The following is a 22,934-nucleotide window of genomic DNA, read 5'->3' as shown; positions in this document are numbered from 1 at the left end:
CCTGAGTGGTACTATACCTGGCAGATATTGGCAGCCATCGGCAACCCCAGTACACTGCCTATCCCTGCTGATGAGGGGTAATACCCCGAAACACGTGTCCAGGGATGGCGAAGACAGCGAAGATAGCAGAAGATCGAAAGATGATGCATCGCGAACACTTTACTACATTGACCAGAGTCCTTAGGGGCGACACCGCCGGTGTGTGAGTAGTGTGCGGCCCCACCCCCATTTGTGGCTTAAGCAAGGACACATGGAATGTAGCATGTACTGGGTATTCTTTTGGTAAGTCCAATTTTACTGTTACCGGGTTTACTATGGCAGTTATACTAAAGGGTCCAATGAAACGTGGTTGCAGCTTTCGGGATCCCTCTATATTTAGGTTCTTTGTGGAGAGCCATACTTTGTCACCGATTTTATACATTGGGGCCTCAGATCTGTGTTTGTCTGCCTGTCTTTTCATGCTGTCTTTATACTTTAATAAATGTTTCCTGGCCTTGTCTTGTATGTCACCTAATCTCGTTAGTCTATCTGTTACTGTAGGCAACAGAGAATCTTCTAATAAAATGGTTATAGCTCTCGGATGATACCCCTGCATGAAATAGAATGGTGAGCAAAGTACAGCTGCATTCTCAGTATTATTATAAACAAACTCCGCTACAGGGAGAGCTTCCAACCTTTCACTAGAATAATCTGCCAATAAACAACGTAGCGTTTGAAGTAAGGTTTGGTTCAGTCGTTCAGTTTGTCCATCTGTTTCTGGATGGAAAGCAGTAGATAATGCCACATCTATTTTCAGTTTTTCGCATAATTTTTTCCAAAATCTAGAGTTGAACTGGCTACCTCGGTCTGACACCACTTTACTTGGCAAACCATGTAAACGCACAATTTCTCTTATGAAAATATCGGCAAATTCTGCCGCAGTTGGCCATTTCCGTAATGGTACAAAATGTGCCATTTTAGACAAAAAATCCACTACCACTAACACTGTTGTGAAGGATTTTACTGGTGGTAAACCTACAATAAAGTCTACACACAATGTGCCAAGGTTGTTTGGGTGATGGCATTGGTATTAACAAACCGTCAGGGGCCTTATGAGAAGATTTAGGTCTTGCACAAACTGGACAGGGAGTGACAAATTGCTTAATGTCCTTACTCATATTATCCCACCAAAAGTGTTTTCACACTTTTTCCAGGGTTTTTACCCAGCCAGGATGACCTGCCAACGGTGAGGCATGATGCCAAATTATCACCTGTGTTTGTAATTCTGTGGTGGGCACTAACAGCATGTTGTCGTGATACAATAAACCTCGTTGTATTGAGTTATGGGAATCCTTTAACCAATCTTGAGGTGCTATTTGCATGTGTGCATTATATAGATCTGTTATGAAATCCTTCTGTTGTACTGGTGCCAAAGGTTTTGGGGAGGAATAATGGGTTCTCCTTTTTTGTCTTGTTTCATGTCTGAGGTATGTCCGTATCTAGATAACACATCAGATTGAATTTGTTGTGCACCTGGTCTATAGGTTATAACGAAGTCAAATGTACTAAAAAAATGTAACCAGCGCATCTGACGTGGAGTTAATGCTTTTAGTGATCCAAAAAACTGTAGGTTCTTATGGTCAGAAAAGATGGTAACAGGGTACTTGGCTCCCATTAACCCCTTCGGTGCTCATGACGAGCTCAGTTCGTCATGAGGTATACCTCTAGGGTGCTCATGACCACACCCATTTCTATTATGGCCCAGCACAGCAGAAGAACATCTCAAGCAGCCAAGGTGTTAAATGGTGCCTCCATTCAGAAAAGGCTACTTTGAAGCTAATAGTTCTCTTTCAGCCACAGTGTAATTTTGTTCAGCTGGTAATAACTTTTTGGAATAGAAGGCTATAGGATGTAATTGGCCATCTACTGCATCTCGTTGAGAGAAAACTCCTCCTAAAGCTAAGTGTGAAGCATCCGCTTCAACAAAAAATGGCAAGTCAGGATCAGGATGTTTCAGAATTGGGGCTGAAGTGAACTTTTGTTTAAGAAGTTGAAAGGCGTGTGCCGCCTCATCAGACCAAAGAAATCGTTGCCCCTTCCGCAACAAGGTGGTTATTGGGGCTGCAATGTCTGCAAAATGAGAAATAAACCTCCTATAAAAATTGGCGAAACACAGAAATTTCTGAACATCCTTCACAGATGATGGTTCTGGCCAATCAGTAATAGCACTAATTTTCTTTTCATCCATAATTATTCCTTGAGGTGACAGGCAGTATCCTAAAAAGTCACTTTGCTGACATTAAAAAAACATTTTTCTAGTTTAGCAAAGAGATGATTTTCTTTTAACTTTGATAATACTGCACGAACATGTTGGGTATGTTCTTTCGGGTTCTTAGAGTAAATGAGGATGTTGTCTATGTATACTATGACACAAACGTCCAGGAATTTGTGGCGGACCTCATTTATAAAGAATTGAAAGGCCGCAGGGGCATTACAGACTCAAAGGGCATTACTGTGTACTCAAATAGACCAAACTTTGTCTTGAAAGCTGTCTTCCACTCATCCCCCTCTTTTATTCGAACCAGGTGGTAAACTCCCCGCAGATCTAGTTTAATGTATACAGTAGAATGTCTTAATTGATCCAACAACACAGGTATTAGAGGAAGACGATATTTATTTTTTATTGTAGCCTTATTTAGTCCTCTATAGTCGATACACACGCGCTGAGATTTATCCGGCTTCGGGATAAAAAAAGTGGAGATGACACCGGAGATGTGGAATGTTGGATGAACCCAGACTGTAGTAGGTCGTCTAGGTAGGTTCTTAAATATTTGGTCTCTTAGTCAGTCAAAGCATATACTCTGTTATTAGGTAAAGGGGCCCCTGGGATAAGATCTATACGGCAGTCATATGACCGATGAGGGGGCAACACACTAGCCTTCACTGGATCAAAAACGTCTTTAAAGTCAGAATATTCAGGAGGGAGACTTGGTTTGTCTTGTGTAACACTAGCACAGTGTATTACTGTGCTCTGTTCTGTACCGGCTTCTTGATAGCAATTGGTTCTACAGAATGAGGAATCCAAAGTAACTGTCCTGTTCACCCAAACAATTTTTGGGTTATGAGTTGTTAACCAGGGTACCCCGAGAATCAAACCAAAATTAGGGGTATCTATCAGATCAAAGCTAATCATCTCTGTGTGCTCGTTTTGACAGACCATGACAAGGGGACTTGTTTGTTTTGTGATTAATCCAGAGGTCAATTCTGACCCATCCACTGCACATACTGCTTCTGGACAAGGCTTTAGGCAAATAGGAAGACCTAATGTGTTAGCTAACTTATTATCCACAAAATTTCCTGTTGCTCCTGAATCCAGTAGGACAGGGAGAGAATGTCTAACTTGGATAGTAACAATTAAAAAGATCTGAATTATGAAATGTCTAGGTATGCGCGGTAACATGAAGGCTGCAGAATTAGAGGTTTGATTAGGATGTTTTCTCGAACAAGTAACCTCCCCCCTTGTCGAGCTTAATTGTTTCCCGACTCAGTTGAGGAGATAGAGGAAACAGTACCCTTTCGTGAAGTTTTAGGTTTTACTGGACATTCTCTGGCAAAATTTCCTGCCTTGCCACAATATAAACATAATTGAAGTTTTCTCCTTCTTTCTTTTTCCTCTGACCTGAGTGGACCTCCGAGTGTTCCTATTTGCATAGGCTCAGGGAGTTTATTATCTGTGTCTTTCTTCTCATGTCTCATAAAAGTTAACCGCGATTCCAGTTTGGATTTATCTCCCTTTCTTTCTCCTAGTCTGTGTTCCAATTTCGCAACTAAATCTACAAAGTCAGAATAGTCTTCTGGCAAATCAACGATATGAGCCAACGCGTTTTTTAACTCGTCTCTCAAACCTTTATAAAAAAGGGAGACACGCTTTTCTTCTGGCCAACGTGTCTCGGTGAGTAAACGATTAAAACTAGTGAGATAGGTCAATAAATCCTTGTTACCTTGTTTAAGATTTAAAAGCTCATTATCACTTGCCTGCATAATAGTGTGTTTTGCAAAAAGGCTGGTCATAGTACGTTTAAATTGATTCCAATTATGGAGGATGGGATCATCTCTATCCACAAAAGGAATTGACCAATTGGCTGCTGTACCGCCCAAATAAGACAAGACAAATGCCACTTTCGTAGCATCAATAGGGAACTGTTGTGGTTTACAAACGAAGTGTAATTGACATTGATAGATAAAAACATGGAATTTGTTACTATCTCCTTGAAACCGTTCAGGTGCTGTTAAAGGCACAGCATTAGGAACATTAACAGTAACCTCAACTGGGGGAGAGAAAGTTGTATGTTTTGCTCGCGCCCCTGTCTCTGAGGAGGTTTTAAACAAAGGCATAAAAGCTGTGTTCCACTGGGATTCCCTAGGTTTATACCTGCTTAAATCCTGTTTTAAAAAGGTGTTTTCCAACTTTAAGTTCTCTATTTCCTCTTGCATATGTTGCAAGATGCCAGACACTGATTCATTATGGGCCAAGTCCTCGTTTAGGGCCTGCGCCATATCCGTGGCGTCAATGCCCTCTGTTTCTTCCCCGGCATTCATCGTCCAACAGAACTGAATATTTTGAAGGCTTGTGCTTCTGTCAAAGCCCAGCTCACCTGAGTTTCTGTTCAGTTCTGATGGAGGTTGAAGACAGTCCGACCCCACCCTGAAACTGCTTGTTCCAGCACACTAGTTTTAAACAGTGCACTAAGAACCAGAAGCTCAAGGGAAGGGGGGAAGTGGATAAAATAAAAAACAGAGAGACAACACCGTTCTTGCGTTTCCACTGTAGAAGTGCTGCTAAAATCTGCGGCCCTCTCTGACTTCTGTAGAAACTGGTGCCTAATGAAATATAAACAAAGAACAGATAAGTGCAACCTATCCCTAAATGTGTTCCTGACTAACCCTAATCTATTTAGAAATTCTCTTCTAAAAGTACCTCTTGGATACTGGTCTTTAGCTTCCAGGTTTGGAATGTGTTACTGTTCTGGGATGTGCTTTCTATTACTGTAAAACTTCTGTAAAATCAAACGAATATCATTATCAGAATTACCAACATCTAACATTCACCTTAATATAACTAAAGCCTAAATTCGTAATAGCAAATTCACTTTTCACACATTTCCAGCCTTTTTTATAAAACAAATACTGTACTTTTACATCAAAATACAGCAGGTAATTTGTGCAAGTCCTTGATTTACTGTTTGCCTTGCTGTCAATGGTTTCGTCTGTTCGATTCTTAAAATGTTCCATGTAAAACAATGTTCATTTCACAAAGTTCCACAAAGTATTCTTGTAACAAAGGGTTTGAACCACAAAGTTCGTGGGAGATATCTTGTTCCAAATTGTCTTTACATGAATCCAGAAATCGCCGACAAAGTTCTTTCAGGTAATAAAAAGTTTTGCACTTACTTGTTGCTGAAAAGGGATACTTATCGCGCCCGTTGAAGCCAATGAAGGTCTGGAGAGAGCAGGAGTGCCAGCGCCGAAGGATCTGTTCTCAGGTAGGTGGGAGGTAGACGAGCACAAGCACTGGGTGAGACTCAGGGGCTGCTTTTTATAGACAGGGCTTGGTGTGGTTCGAAGAGCTGGGTGTGGTTCGAAGAACTGGGTGTGGTTCTCACAAGGAGGTGTGCAGAGCTTCAGTTATTATGCTAATGAGTTGAAGTAACACATGGCCTAGGGAGGAGTGCTCTAAATAAGCCTTGGTAAAAGGAAGGTCCAATGTGCAAACAAGACAGCAATGTCCAAACTTGTGAATATATTGAGCAACATACACAGAAGTCTTAGGGAGGGGCTGCGATAACAAGAAAGGCTTTCAATAGTATGTTTAAAGAGAGCTATTACAGAGACCACTAGTGCAATGAGAGGGGACATGCTCTTTGCTGTGCACAAACCCTTACACTCATATATATATAAAAAAGGAAGAAAAAAAGGAAGGTTAGGGCCTGGCAAGTAGTGGCACTTGCCAGGTTGACATGGCAGTAGAGACTGCATGCAGACACTGCAGTGGCAGGTCTGACAGCCCTATGAAAGGCTGCTTGTGTGGGTGGAACAATCCGTGCTGCAGGCCTACTATCAGTAGTTGACTTACACACCCTGGGCACACACAGTGCACTGTGCTAGGGACTCAGTAGTAAGTCAAACAAGCCAATCATGGAAACTCCAATCCATATGCACACTTTACATAGGGAGCACTTGCACGTTGGCAATGATCAGCAGTGGCAAAGTGCCCAAAGCATCTAGACCAGTAAAACTAAATCCAGCATACAGCAAAAATACAGGATGCAGAGGCAAAAAGACAGGGTAAAACCACCCCAAGAATGCCAGGTCTAACAGTATGGAGGTTAGACATTAACATTGGCAAAGTATATTGCATACACTGCACGGTAAAACAGCTTAGTGCAAGTGTAAGTGTATGCCATATCTTTGACACTGTTTGTTATCCATTCCTTGCTTGTTTGCGCTGGCAGCTGCAGTGCTGTTTACCACTGTGACACAAACAAAATGCCCATGAAGACGTTGTTATTAGTTGAGATAGGAGATGTGTTGTGTGTATGCAATGTGATGTGTTCTTGCTACACAGTCTGGTCCATTGATGAGAGATAGGGTTTCTCTCAATTATTTTCCTGTTGTTTACATTGTGTGCTATTTTAATTAGTTGTGTTATGTTAAGCAGCTTTATCTAGCATGACTATTGCTGTACTACTGTCTGTGATTCATTTGCTTGCTCATAGAAGTGTGTAATGCCCTCTCACCTCTTGCCCATGGGAACACCTTCTTTGACACAGAGTTCACAACAGGGATGACTTGCTTTCTCATTGCCTAGTTGTAGCTGTTCAATATAACGGTTATATTTACAAACCCCTATTGCCACCACAACATCCCCTTTAGTGACTTTGTGGTGGCGATAGGGGCTTTGCCTTATTTACAAGGCAGTGTTAAGCCACTTAATGTGGCTTAACGCTGTTTTGTAAACAAGGCACCCTTTTACGCTATACTTTGCGTTTAAAGGGGAGGGCAATGGGTGTTGTGGTGGGCGTTCCACCGCAACACCCATTGAGTTTTACGCTGCCCCCTATTTACAAAGGTGGCGTCAATAGGAGGCAGCGCCAAAATTAAGACCAGGGAAAACCTGGTCTCAAACAGGCGAAACAATAAGAAAAGCTTTATTTCTCTTTGTTTTTGCTGTTTCTATGTGTGCTGTGCATCACACATAGAAACAGCCAAACACCACTGACATTTTGCGACTTCTATGTGAGCACACATACAAGTTACAAAATGGCATTTAAAGAGTGTTTATGTGCAGGAAGGAAGACCTTCCTGCACAGAAACAATCTTCACCTCAACGCAGACACCCTTGCACTATGGTGCAAGGGTGCCTGAGTTGGCACTAGTCTGCTAAATTTAGCGCCAGCTCAGGGGGAAACGCAGGGCTGCACCATATTGTTGTAAATATAGTGCAGCTCTACGTTTTTGAAGTGGCGGAGCTCGGCATTAACCCCTTCCGTGCTGCCGTCGGCCAATGGCCGACGCAGCCCCGCCCGTTTGTCGGAACTGGGGCACTGCCGCGAAATCGCGGCAGCGGCAAATGGGTTAAGCCAAGGAGGCTAACGCCACGCTCCACCACTTTGCTGTAAATATGCTCCGAAGTGTGCTTACATAAATGTCCTGGACAATATCTGGATGTGCACATGGTTCATCATGATGTTTGGTGTGCCACTGTGCATCGGTGATTGTAGAGGGCTGAGCTAACCTGAATGTAGAGCAAATTGTTGGTATGTGCTTTAGTTTGACATACACAACCAGGGTAGGGCTGGGAACAGCAACCAGCCCTGGCAGGTTGCTGATCTACCAGCCCTGGGAGTGGGTGGGTGTGCTAGCAAGAAGCACCACTCCCGCTTTTCTTACAGGGTGACGAACCAGTCTCCAGTCACAAAACCGGCTCCCGGGGGCACAAAGTCGGCCCCCATCCCTCCGGCTCACCGGGGAAATGCCCAATGCCCGCAAAAGCCCAGAACACAGCATCCATGTTGTTCAGGCTCAAACATAATTTATAAATGAAGTATTTGCCTGACTGAGCTGACACCATTGGTGTATTGTGGATGTGTTATCGTGTTGTGTGGAGTGACATTAGGTTATGTAATACATATGTCACAAACCTTGCAATGTAAGCTGAGTTACTCCCTTTGACAATATGTGATACAGGTTACAGAAACCAATCATGGTGTTTATGAGGATGAACCCTATGCTTCTGTATCCTCAGTTGAGATTCTGGAGGGTGGTACACCACTTGAACACTGTGAAATGGATGCACTACATTGGAGATGAATATTGAGGTTGTGGTCTCAAGATATCTTGAGTGGTGAGGGCTAACAAATTGTCCATGGAAGACAATGTTGCCATTTGCAAAGTGTGGGATATGTGCCCATTAGGGACATATGGCTTACCCAGCTACAAAGGTACATAACATCCCCTAGAGCAGCACACACACTTTGTTTTTTAATAATGACAGAGGGATCACTTTAATAAAATTATTCACTCTCCCTCCTTCCATTTTTTAATACACTCTTTAGGACTTCACTGCCACTTACACCCACGCACCCATGCGGCTTCATCAAAAGATCTTCGATAAAGAGACCCTTCGGGTGACCCATAGGGCCCGACGAGTGCCGGCCCAACGAGGAACAAAGCCCAATGATGAAGCATGACATCCTTTGGGGTGTGTGAGGGCAACCAGAGGAGGACAAACTGTCCCTACAGATAGAGTAGCACATGACTAGAGTACTCCCTACTTCCACCTCTTTCTCCTTTAAGGAACAGTGACTCCCTTTTGGTATAAGTCTTTGTAGTTTGTTGCCTTACTGATTACCTATTGGTATTTGAAACGCTCAGCATTATTTCTTCACATCACCAGGTAGTGGGACAATGGCCAAGTCCTCAACCATAGCATCATGCTAGATGACAGTCTCATCCCATGAGACTGGTTTCTGTGACCCACAATGTCTTACTGAATGTCAACATGACCAAAGGCAGAGCATAGGATAGCACACGGTATACCTGGTTAATCATGGGAGATTGTGGCAGTTGTGTTTAAAATCACAGTCTTAAGTGTCATCTGTGGCAAGGAGAAACTTAACAGTGCCAACATTTTACATTAGACTACGATTGTGAATAAGTGAGTTTAGGAACTGTGACCCACAAAACAGGAATTATGAGCCCTTGATGGATAACCTTTTGTTAGTTACAAAGCCATGGCAACAGCAGGACAGAATTATGACAGACTGAAAATGAGTGTGTAATTGAAGCAGGATAGACCTTGAGTGCACATGCAACATAGGTCATTGTTTACTAATATGAGTGTGAGGGATGTAAAGACTCAAGTTTGGAAAATGTTTTAGGTAATACACATCTTAGTAGAAATATGATTTTATGTGATAAATTAGACTGAGTAAGTTGGAAAGCAGACCAAACAGATTTAACATGGAACTGAGTGATGGGTGAAAGGTCAAGGGAATGAACGTGGGTAAATTGAGATTGGATGAATAGAAGGAAAACAAAAGTTCATGAAAGAAGGTAAAAATTGATGATGGAAGAGCTGGAAGTAGATTATCCGACAGGACAAGCCAAAGTAGAAAACAATGATACATTTTGAAGCAGCTTAAGAAAATTGGAACGTGGACAAAGAGGAATGCAGGAAGCTAGAAGGTGAATACAATGTTGAGGGAATGGACCAAAGTGAGGCATGACTTGAAAAGGTTTATGAGGCACATGGGATTGGAGAAAATAAATCAAATGTTGTTAAGACATCCATACTTGAATTAGTTAAGGTATGTAGTAAGCAAATGTCACTGCTGAATGTGCACTTTTAGCACATTACATGAAATGTACAGCAGCAATATACATCATTGTGAAGCATTGGACTAAGGGGAGCTAACAGCACAGGCACCTGAATGGGAAGTGTTGAACTCAATGACTTTTGGAAGATATGTATTCCTTGAGTGACAAAGTGGGTTGTAAGTCAATTTCCAGCCTACTCCCTTGGTGGGACTAGTTACATATATGTTGTACTTTGACATTATATTATTGTGTATTACAGTTGGCACAGAAACAATATATGCACAATGCTATTTCCAACATGTGCAATTTAAAACTGTTGACCTACATGATTGAGTGGCTTGAGGTGTGTGGTGTGTTCAAGTTGTACTTACCAGCAAGCAGTGAATTTCCATAGGTGCCATTCTGGAACTGCTGGTAGATGACAGATTGGCGGAAGATAAAAGAATCATGGACACTGCCAGGGTACTTGGACACAACATTCAGTAACTCACCAAGATGGTAAACTATTGCCTGCCCATTCATGGAGTAGGTGTGCTTCCTGTTTCAGTAGATGTGGGAAGTTTCCACAGGTGGCACAAGTTGCACATAGGTGCAGTGCATTGCCCCCAAAACATACAGAACACAAGCAATAGCATAAAAACCTTGCTTGTTGGTGAGATGTTCTTGCGCAGTGTTGAGGAAGTGGAGATACAGAGACGTCAGGCTGATGATGGCATCTAGGATAGTGGGTAGGAACCTGGAGAAGGATGCCTGGGAGACTCCAGCCACTCTGGCGGTGGTCGGTTGAAAAGTCCCTGAGGCCAGCTTATGCAGCACAGTAAGTAGCTTTGTCTGTGGAGGGATGTTTGTGCTGCGCTGAGATGTGGCCTGCAGCCTTGGCAAAATCTGGTTGAGGAGGTGTAGAATGCAGCCCCTTTTTAGCCTGTAATGGGCTATGACCTCCTCTGGGTGGTGGTGTATGAGGGTGATCCTCTGCCAGTCGATCCGCTCTCTTCGGCGGCACTGCCTCTGTGATGGTGGTGGTGGTGGTGGTTGTCTTCTTGGTGCTCCGTTCTATGTCAATATTTTTCAAAATACTTCAGTGTTGCAGGAAGTTCAAAATGACAACTGCAAGATGTAGCATCCAGAATACCTGAGAATGTTCCTTGTCTTTTATTTTTCTTTGTTGCAGGTTCACAGTGAAGATGTGCGGGACGTGCCGACCTAGGGAGACTGGAATATCAGCAGTAGGAAGGTGGAGGCAAGGAACTGTGGAAAGTCAGAGACTTTCCAGCGCCATCTGGAAACAAGGAAGAAGGAGAGACGCACAACCAGAGACCTTTGTGGAGGAGAGACGCCCAGTCTGGAAGATTGTCGCTGAAGACAGGAGACGCTCAAGTAAGGTAGCGTTGAAGAGGGCAAGCGCGTGCAGATAATTTGAGTGTCTTCTATAGTCTAGCACTCGAGCTGCCACACGTGGAGTTGTGCTAACAACGTGACACCATCAATTAGGCCATCTGTGCCGATTGTGTGGACATGTGCCATGGTTGCGAATGCAACATGCTTAATGTCTTTTGTGTAACTAATGTCACTCATGTATACAATCATTGTTGGACATATCAGAGTGCACAAACATGTAATTGATGGAACAACAACTGCCACCAGGGTTTACTCAGATCAGTAGTACACATGATACATTGGGACAGTTAAACCACCAACATGCGGGACAGTTCAATAATACTAGAACTATTTACACTCCAGGTTGGACAAGCATGAGTGTGCACAATGTGCAAGAACAGAGGGCAGCAGGGTCATGGCAACCACCACCACAATAGTGCCGGTGAAGGGAGCGGATCTACCGTCAGATGATCACCCTCATTCACCTCTGGCAAGCGGAGGTCATAGCCCAATAAATGCTAAAGAAGGGGCCCATTGTCTGCCTCCTGAACCAGATAGCGCCTGGCCTGCAGCCCATATCCCAGCGCTGCAATAACATCCCACCACAGACTAAGCTACTCGCTGTCCTCCACATGATGGCATCAGGAACCTTTAAACATACCACCGCCAGAGCGGCAGGAGTATCACAGGCATCCTTTTCCAGGTTCTCCTCACTGTCCTGGATGCCAACATAAGCCTGACAGCTAACAACGACTTCTCCAAGAGCATATCATGAGTGTTATAGAGGAAATCTGTACAGCTATTGCCAGTACAGACACAACATGAATGGATACCAAATAATGTCAGAGCTATGGCCTACACTGGCCCCAAGGTGTCTTCCATTGCAGTTTACGTAGGATACTTGTTATATGGTTCTGTGCAACCTCACAACACATCTTCTAACTTTTGTATAGTGGCCCTACAGTGGACACTGTGCACCACCATGTGTCGAAAAACATCTCACAGGGTCACATACATCCACTTTTATGCCCATGTTTATGGTGCATGCCTTTGTGCTGGTGCCATCAAATCTGGCCAATGCCGGCAGCCTTGAAGCAAGGCTGACTGTGCAGCATGGTTATTTATTCTGCACATGAAGGGACACCTTACATCACAAAATAATTCTAGAAAGGGGATCTGCCTCATCCATGTGTTCAGCAGCATTCAGCACACATGGAATGAACAGAAATGCACGAGAACTAAATACATGTCTCCTAGTCTTGCCTGTCTGATGTCAAATTTTCAGAGCTGTCAAATTTGACCCAGCCCCAGATATGTGAATCTGGAGCTGCATCAAAAGCTATGGATGTTGTGGTGGAACGTCCAACACTAATTGCCCACCCCTTTGCTGTAGTGGACTGCTTTGGTAAGGCAAATATGAACAGTGGAGTAACAAAACTTGAGGGGCCCCCCTGCAAGGTAGGTGGAGGTGCCCCCTCCGGGCTCAATCAGGAGCTCCCGGGCCGGAGTACTGTGTTGAGGGGGCCCACTGGAGTTTGGGCCCCCCAGCACCGCGGGGGCTGCAGGGACCAGTGTTACGCCCCTGAATATGCAACAAAGTGGCATAAATTAAGGTTAACTGGCTTTCCGCAACTCTGTAAATATGGGGATGTTTTTAACACCACAAGAACATAAACAAAAGTGATGTCCCATTGGTGTTTGGACCCTGTATGCATGCCCTCAAATCTTAAATACAAGAAGTACATGCTTGGCTGACACGAATGTGTGTCTCAACCCCATGACAGTGGTAGACACCTTACTAGAATGGGGTAATTACTTGCCAAATATGTTGTCACACATACAACATATGGAAAACAGTGTAACTTGTACCATTGCATGCATTGCCAATCAAACATTGTGAAGTATGGCGCAGCATGCATCTGTGAAGGTTTGCATGTTGAGAGTCCAGACACATTTTGAACCAAAGACATCAGACCAATGAAGGCCACATATGTCACATATCATAGCCGTAGACTGTTGCCAAGAATGCAACTGCTAAAACAATGCTACAAATACAGGTCGAATACCACTTAGCATTAATTTATTAACCTCATTACGTGCTAGTGTGAAGTTTTCATCGCCAAAATGAAATAAAAAATCGCAAAGTACATGCGTTGTCAAAGGAAACTCAACTCTTGACCGTTTGTGGCACAAAAATTCAACCAAACTACACAGGACTTCCACCTCCGGTCTGCAATGCTGCCTGTCGATTGCTCGCCAGTTTCAGCTAAGTTACAGCGCTTCTTGCAGTCAGTCTATCACTGTCCTCTTGACTTCTGCGATGGAGGTCAACTTGTTGACAATGGACTGCCATATAGCGTTTTTGTTCCCCAATGGCACCTTGGAATTGACGAAGGGCTGGTGTTGATGCTCCGTCACCTCCGCAATCAGAATCTCATGCTCCTCCTGACTGAATCTGCGTTTTCTCTTCCTCTTCCCCAGGTACTCTGGCTGGTCATCCTGGCTGTTGGAGGAGTTGAGGGGTTGCTGTCCAATGCTGGACTCGGTCCCTAACTGCTCCATTCTGCGTTCAGGTAAAAGGAAATTCCTTAGTGGCATATTTATCTGGGTTGAATCCATCATCGTTCTTTAGCCCACTTCGTCACCCCAGTTATTTGCAAATCAGTCTTGACCCTGTTCCTCATGGGAACAGTTCAAACCAGAGCTTCCCTTAACTGGGAACAAGCATTCTGGGACTGGTTTCGGGGTAACACCACTCACCAGCCAGGCTAGCTTGAATCCAGAGGCAAAGTGAGCAAGGGACCCACGTCTGGGCATACCCTGCCAACTTAGACCAAACAGAAGGAGATGATTGATGGAGCACAGAAACTTTTTAGACGCTCACCCCCTTGCTCACTCTGTAAACAATCTATAATGGTGGCTGATGGACTGTAATGGGGTCATTGGCTGACCCCTCTCCTTACCCCGCCCAGATTTGACAGTCGTCGTAAATGCATCACTTCTGGGTTCAGGAGGCCATCTTGGGAAAATGGAGAGCAGGGGCTTCTGGTCTCCGGTGTAAGCTAAACTCCTTATGAATTTGTTGGAGTTGTGGGTGATTCGTTTGGCGTTGAAGGCCTTCCTGCCCACCATCAGAGAAATGCTGGTGCATGTGCACCTGAACAACACTATTGCCATGTGGTACTTCAACAAACCAGGTGGAGTCAGGTCTTTGATACAGTACTAGGGGGCTCTTTGCTTCTGGAAGTGGCTGTAACATCAGCGCATTGTCAGCATGTTTGTACATTGGAGTTCCCCAAAAAGGCTCTCTCTGAAACACATTCTACCTAGAGTGAAGTTCAGGGCTCCTGTATGCCTTCCTAAAACTGCCTCTCCTGCCTCATTTTCTGAAGGAAATCATGAATGATCATGCCCAAGTCATTCCAGTGTCAACGGATGGGCCAGGAGTGCACCTGCCAAACTGACCAAATCCAAGTTGATTGAAGTTTTGTTGTTTTTGTCCCTGGCCCACTAAGGACTTGGCTTGGATACTGTTAACTGCTGTTTGTCAGCTCTATCAGCCTTTTTGCTGTTGCTGGATCAGCCTTCTTTATTTCTAAGACTTTTTAATGGTTTGCAAAACGTGTTTCCGCCAACAGCCTTTGTGTTGCCACAGTAGAACTTAGTTACTTTCACTTATTTTCCATGGGCACCCCTTTTGAGCTGCTGCATAGTTGTCCATTAGGGCTTCCGACATTGAAAACCATCTTTTTCATTGCCAAAATATTGTCTAGGCATGTGAGTGAGCTGCAGGGTCTTTCTGTCAACCCATCCTATTCAACATGCTTTTCAGATAACTCGGGGTTGAATACCTGAGATTCCTCTCTACTGAAAGGGGACACTTCATTTCAAGTCAGGCTGGCTATCTCCGTTTCGAGTTATTTTTGCTGACCCTCATCTCTCAAAGGAGTTTGGAATATAAGACAGTAGAAAGCTTCTACATAAATTGGAATAAAGAACGGGATCTAGGAAATTTGATCACCTTTCACCCGACCGGTTGCAGCTAAACTGGTTATCTATTGAAGCTAGAATCCGACTCAAGATTGCTTGTCTGACTCATAAAGCCGTACACCACAATACCCCATACTACCTAGCAAATAAACTTGAGCTATGGGGCTCCAGCAGGAACCTCAGAAGTATGTCCACCCTTCTCTTGAAACCGCCAAGATTCAAAAAGAAAAGGTCGTACAACCGTGCGTTCATCGGTCTTGCTCTGAGAATCTGGAACTCCTTGCCATACAAGATTAGATCAAATCCTTCCACAACTTCTTTAAAAAAAAGTGGCGAAAAGACTACTGTTGAACGAACTTTAATTGCACTGATCATGTTTGTGTTTTGTTAATAACCAAATTCTTGACATATTCTCCCTGATGTTCTATATGTTTTACCTTCTTTTTGCATTTGTTTTGTGCCAGTCCTCGATAGCTCATTTAACTGCATCATTTGTTGATTTTTGTTTGATCCCCTTTTGTTAATATTTCCTTGATGCTCATTGCACATCTTGGTTCTTTCTATTGTATGATGTTTTACTCAGAACACTCTATGGGGCCTCTGATACACCCTACTCATTACTCTTGAATGTCTTCCCACAGGTTGTACTTTCACTTACCTCCTTTATGTGTTGTATATTGGCTGAAGACAACTCTGTACAGCGCTCTGATACCCATTTGGGTCTTGTTTGCACTCTATAAAACTTTTCAAATAATAAATAAATAAGGAACATCAAGTGGACAATCAGTTCTGTAAGGTTCTCTAGGTGCAAAGAAAGGCGAGACAGTGCAAAAATAGACAATCATCAGATGGAATACTCTGTATGAAGATCTGCCAGTGGCTTAAGAAGTAGCCTCCCGAAGTCTTACGGCTCTTACCACCAGAGCTAAGGCTTCTACCTCTTTGCCAGCATGTGGCATATCTGTGCTGGACATTTGTCAGGGGGCTGTTTGGGAGTCTGTACATACTTTCACAGAGCACTACTGCCTCAATAGTCAGGTCTGTCCAGAGGGGAATTGTACCCGCTCAGTCCTGCAGGACTTTTGATCTGAGCCAGTTCACAGACCCACCACCTAGGGATGTGACAGTGTTGGTATCCATTTACAAGGTGAGGAATCTTTAGTTAGAAATATCCATCAGAAGATCAAGTTAGTTACCTTTGGTAACTATCTTTCTGATGGACCCTCTATGTAACCCCACATTCCTTATTGAAACTCTCGCTTCCTGATCTGTGAACTGGGCTCTTTTCATTCTCAAAAGATCCTAATCTAGAGATCTACACAGTTGTCCTTCTAATCTACACAAGAAAGCAATTAATTTTGATGCAAACAGGTGGTGCTTATATGCAGCTTTGCTGGTCCCTTACAGGGTGAAAATAGGGTTAGTGCACAATGCCACCTACCATCACGCAGGAGTACTGATTTTAAAGTTTCTGGATCCAGTCTGACTCCTGACTCATGGGTAATATTCACAAGGTGAGGAATGTGTGGTTAGATAGAGTATCCACCCAAAAGATCATTAACAAAGGTAAGTAACTTGCTCTTTAGAGCTCTGGGAAAGAGCCTCCAGCTTCCTTGCTTCTGGTCTCTGTTCCTTTTTCATAACCTTAGACTTGTGTGCACTTTACCTGGTTACCTGTATCACTCTTCCTATTTTCTTACTACTTTAGTCACCCCTGCTTGTGTGCTTTGAAACATGGGAGTGTGAGTTAGCCTGGTAAAGGAATCTGAATTCTTCTGATTGCCCCCCATTAGGACTTGTGTGCACTTTATCTAGTCACCTGTATCATTCTTCATATTTTCTTACAACTTTAGTCACCCCTGCTTGTGTGCTTTGAAACATGGGAGTGTGAGTCAGCCTGGTAAAGGAATCTGAATTCTTCTGATTGGCCCCTATTAGGACTTGTGTGCACTTTATCCAGTCACCTATATCATTCTTCTTATTTTCTTACAACTTTAGTCACCCCTGCTTGTGTGCTTTGAAACATGGGAGTGTGAGTCAGCCTGGTAAAGGAATCTGAATTCTTCTGATTGGCCCCCATTAGGGCTTCCAACATTGAAAACCATCTTTTTCATTGCCAAAATATTGACTAGGCCTGTGAGTGAGCTGCAGGGTCTGTCAACCAATCTTATACAACATACTTTTCAGATAAGTTAGGGTTGAGTACCTGAGCTTCCTTTCTACTGAAAGGGGATACTTCAGTTCAAGTCAGGCTGGCTATCTCCGTTTCTGCTTTTTTTGTTGCTGAACCTCATCCCTCAAAGGAGGACTCCATTGTTTGGAATATAAGACAATCGAAAGCTTCTACATAAATTGGAATAAAGAACATCAAGCAGACAATCAGTTCTGCGAGGTTCTCTGGGGGCAAAGAAAGGGGAGACAGTGCAAAAATAGACCATCATCAGATGGAATACTCTCTGTATTAAGATCTGCCAGTGGCTTAAGAAGCAGCCTCCAGAAGTCTAATGGGCTCTTGCCACCAGAGCACCAGTATATCTAATGTCTCACCTTTTGAAACAACCCATGTAACTGACTTGATTCGGAAAATTTGATCAGCAGTGCTACTGGGGCTGCAAGGTGGTGTTGTGTGCTCCAGTAGTATTCGTACTGCCATGGATGTGACTGCACAGAGCCACATATAAGTGCTGCCCTCACACTGATGTCAGTTCTTTTCTTTCTGTGCCTTTCCACACGTATCCGGTGCGCCACTCCTAAAATTTGCACACAGTGTTCGGGAATAATGCAGGGCATATTAACAAGGGCTTTATCTCAGTTTTTTTGGCTTTAAAAGCCAAAGAAGCGGAGATAAAAATATCGCCCTATCAACAACAGGGTGCTAACATGCAAAATCGCTTGTTAGCACCCTTTTTCACTACGCTTCCCTTTGCATCTCTAATGAGATGCAAAGTGGGAGTTCCAGAGCAAAATAATAGGAGAAATGTCGCTAAGCGACATTTCTCCTATTATTAAGCTTCACGCTAACCCGGTTAGAGACAAATAAAGCAGCGCTAACCACGGTTAACGCTGCTGTTTTACGTCTGCTAATTTTCAGACTTAGCCATGTAATCCACCTCCCATTGGATTACATGGCTAAGTCCACCATGGGCTATCAACAAGGATATCCCTATCATTGTAGTTTTATCGCTGCAATACCAGCGATAACCTCCCAAAATGCAGCTATCGCTGGATTTTTTATCGCCTAGGCGGTTAGCGTTGTTAACGCGATAACCAGGCGATATTATCCAGCAATAGCTGGCATTAAAAAAGTTAACGCCAAGCGCCCTTAGCGTTAATTTTCCCCGTTCCTTGTTAATATGCTCCGCAGTTTTATATAATGCAAACTTTACCCAAAGGTGTTAGAGCGCTTTACAAAAGAACCAGGTAAGTTACATAAGATACACAAGAACGACTGAGCACGCTAACAAGTTACATACATGCAGTTCCAAAACTATTTGCATATTTATATTGTGAAAAAATAAAAGGTGACAGTGTTAGGTTAAAAGCAGGAGTAAATACATATTTACAAAGTTGACCTCTTGTGAGTGCTAGTTGACCGTAAGGGTCAAAGAACGGGTGGAATTATTCCAGGAAGTGCCTTTGGAGGAGGAGAGTTTTAAGATCAATTTTGAAGTTCCGGAAAGAGGTGGTGGTTCGGAGGAATGGAGGACGTGAGTTCCAGATTCTGGTCCCATTACTAGAGAAAGATTGAGCCATAATTCTTTCCTTTTGAAGGTAGGAGGTTCGAGCAGTAAGAAAATAAGTAAGTAAATGCCACACTGCGAGTCCAATCGTACTCTTGCCTAAATAAAGCTAGAACTGGAGTGAAAGTGGCATACTCGACATCGGGAATGAGAAGCTATTGTGAATGTGTAGCCTCCCTGCTATGAGTGAGAGACCGCTCAATAGGAATGAGAGGCTCTTGTATGGAGAGTCAGAGATTGCACTTTGCTCCCCCTTCGGCCACTTTCGAGAGCTAGTCCTTCAAAGCCACAGCCAACCTCTCCTACCCAGGGGCCTGCACCTTTATCAGCTGCCCATTAAAGCGTAGAGAAGGACTCTGTGCTTCAGTGACATCACTTCCGTTCAGCAGTGCTTTACGTGGAATGAAAAAGGTGGGCATGGAGGGACCACCTAAAAGGACGCGGCAAAATAAATGTACCTAACAATCCTTTCCAAGAAACAGGACTTCTCGAATTATGGGTATAACTTAAAACCTGGAAACTAAAATCCATTGCTTCGAAGAGTGAGCCACCTGACCAGTATTTGGATGCAGTTGAGTTTGTTATTGCATCCAGGCATGTAAAAGAGACAATGGGCCTACACCTATAACAAGCCAAAAGCCATGGTCTTGGCGAGGTTTGTTATCAGTATTAAGTAAATGAGAAACAACAATTTGTTGTGAATAATTGGAAGTGAAGAGGTTTCTTTTCTGAAAAAAAGAGTGAAACACTACTAAGACCTGTGAAAGAGCTAATGTTCCTTGCCTAATCTTTCTGGATTACTAAGCCGGTATATTGCTCACAAATTCTTTTTCGACCTATTATTTTACTCTTCTGCACATACCGTGTTTCATCTCACCAAGTCAATATCTCATAATGAACTCAACCCCCCCCCCCCCTCCGCCACTCACCTGAAATTACTGCATTTTCTTTTCATTTCTTTCCCTGTGTCGCTGTCCATATTTTGAATGATGTGTATCTCCTTCAAGGAATTGCGAAACATTACACCTGGCGCATACATGACCATCGCTCTGCAGGGAGGCTAAGGATTTGAGGTACATGTAGTTTGAAAATGTTCGTGACTGACCAGCACTGTGAGAAATTCACACCGTCATCAGCTTCAGAGCTTGCAATTGTGCCCCATCATAAACATAACTTGAACATCCCCAGACCTCTAGGCGACTCCTTCCACAGTACGCACTATGTAAACAAGCATTTGAAATGCAATAGGTCTCGCATTCACGCAAGTTTGAGCTATTGGCATTGTAAATGACAGTGCCTTATATTTATGTTTTGGGTTTTGAATCATAAATAAAAGGCATTGTCATTTACAATATTAATAGCTTAAACTCTTGCAAATGCAAGACCTATTGCATTGCAATAAAGGGCCTTCTCAACTGCTTGTTAGATTGCAAATATCAGAGGAAGAGACCAGCCTGCAACTTCTTCAAAGTAGTGATAAATAGTGCCATGAAGATGTGTAAGTGTTGCAAGTTACACAGACACAAAGTGTGAAGTGAGTGTTACATACGATCTGAGCTATAAACACTAAAAAAGCGTTCCAACACCTTTCTCTCTGTGATTACACTGTCGCTGCTCAAGAGGAAGAGCCCGATCTGTGATTTGAGTGTGTACTGTGGCATTTCATAATCCGCAATGTCCCCCGAAGAAGCGACTGATCTAGCCTCAACATAGGCCACCCCCCCGCCCCCCTACAGACTCCCCTAAATCCAAGATCCAAGTGATCACGGCTTTCAGAAGAGACTACCTCCCCCCGAAACCCCCTAGACGCCCTCCCTTCCTTTCCACCGTACCTAGGCCCCCCCCCCGGAAAGATCCACAGCGAAAAAGAGTTTTCCACCAACTGCATGCTCATTAACTGCAGGTCAGCCTCTAGGCATGCAACTGAGCTAGGAGAAGCAATCCTTATGCATCACGGAGACGTGGCTCAATGACCTCTCCGCACCATGCTTAGACATGCTTGTGCCCCCAGGTTTGACCATTATCTACAAAGACAGAAAAGGGGAGGTGTAGCTATCATACACAAAGACAACATCGCCATCATGGAATTGGACTCTTACAAATACAATACCTTTGAATGTCTTACCACCAATATCAATATCAAGACTAGGGACAATGGAACAATCCTCTGCCACCTTCTTTATCAGCCTCCAGGCAACACCTCAGCATTCGGGGAGCACTTGTGGAATGAAGCGAATAACCTGTTAATTCAAACGCTATCCAACCTTCTCCATGACAATAACTTATCCCAGCACTGCTCAGAGGAAATGCACAATGAATGAGCAACCTTGGATGACATTATTGCTCAGCATGACACAATTACCATTGACCACATACTCCCCATTGACTGGTCGGACCATCACATGATTCTATTCCATTTCAACCAAAAATTGCTCTCAGCCGCCCGTACAAGACCTCCCCCCCCCCAACTGGGCCAGAAACCTCACACAGATCCCCCTCGTCACCCTTGAAGAAAGGATAAACGTGCTCATCCCCAGCGTCAACGACCATCTCACCACAACCAAACTCACTTCGCTCTGCAATTCAAATTTGGTGTCCATGCTTGACCAACTAGCCCCCTTGAAACAAAAATAAAAAGCTGAGCGATTCCATCCAGATCATGGTTCAACTCCAACTCCGAAAGAAGACTACTAAGAGCCACAGAAAGACGCTGGAGGAATAATCCTTCTACTACCCTCCACGAACAACTCAGAACAGCCTGCAGGAAGTACAACAATCATATCAAGATCAAAAAATTCCGTGCTGGACAGTGCAAAAAATAGACCCAAGGAGCTCTATAACATCACCAGGCAACAAACCACAAACTCCAAGCCCGCGACATTTTCAATACAGGCATCCAAAGAACTTTTCAACAACTTCGCCAATTTCCTTAATGACAAGATCCCCAAGATCGAACTCTCACTGGACACCAACATCCCCCCTCCCCACAAAGAGCAGCATGGCGCCAGCACTTGATAATGCCCCCATTCAAGAAGCTGAGATAGTCAAACTTCTCTCCACCTCCAAACCCATTTCTCACGCCCTAGACCCTTTACACCCCAACTGACTAAAAAACTGAAACTCTTCCTAGCACCGCACTGGTGCACGATCATAAACAGCTCCTTGAAAAACGGAGTCGTGCCAGATTGCCTTAAAGTAGGGCAAGTCATGCCACTGCTGAAAAAACCCAGCCTTGACAAAGGATTTGAACATTAAACCCGTCTCCAACCTTCCTCTTCTTTCCAAAATCCTAAAAAGATGTGTACTCCAACAACTTACCCAACACCTGGACAACATCGACCTCCTAGACTCCCATCAGTCTGGCTTTAGAAAAGGATGCAGCACTGAAACCGCAATCCTCAACATCATCGATTGTACCCACAAATCACTAGACTCAGACTATTGCTGCCGCCTCATCCTCCTAGACCTATCAGCAGCGTTCGACATAGTAGACCACAAACTTCTCATTAAGGCTCTCCAAGAAAGAGCTGGGCTTGGCGAGGTGGTCCTCGAATGGTCCTCATCCTTCCTACACAACAGCACCCAAAAAATCAAAATCAAAAACTTTGCGTCCAACCTGCATCCAGTCAACAAGGGAGTCCCGCAAGGTTCAGTGCTCTCCCCGCAACTTTTCAACCTTTACATGGAACCTCTCACCAAACTACTCAAAAGAGCCCAAATCCGCTTCCATCTTTATGCAGACGATATGCAGATCTACCTGGAATCCTACTCCATCATGGACATCCAAAGACTAAATGACATACTGAGAGACATCCAACACTGGCTGTCTAACAACCACCGTAAATCAATCCTGATAAAACCGAAGTTCTCCTCATCTCGAACAAAGAGGAGAACCCCCAAATTGCTGAATGGCTAAAAGCTAATCGATGCGCTCAACGGGAACCTCACCCTGGCCGACTGTCAAATCAC

Source organism: Lissotriton helveticus, chromosome 2_1, assembly GCF_964261635.1.
Source record: "Lissotriton helveticus chromosome 2_1, aLisHel1.1, whole genome shotgun sequence".
Classification (NCBI taxonomy): Eukaryota; Metazoa; Chordata; class Amphibia; order Caudata; family Salamandridae; genus Lissotriton; species Lissotriton helveticus.
The sequence above is the reverse complement of the archived record's forward strand: the minus strand, read 5'-3'. Positions refer to the sequence as shown.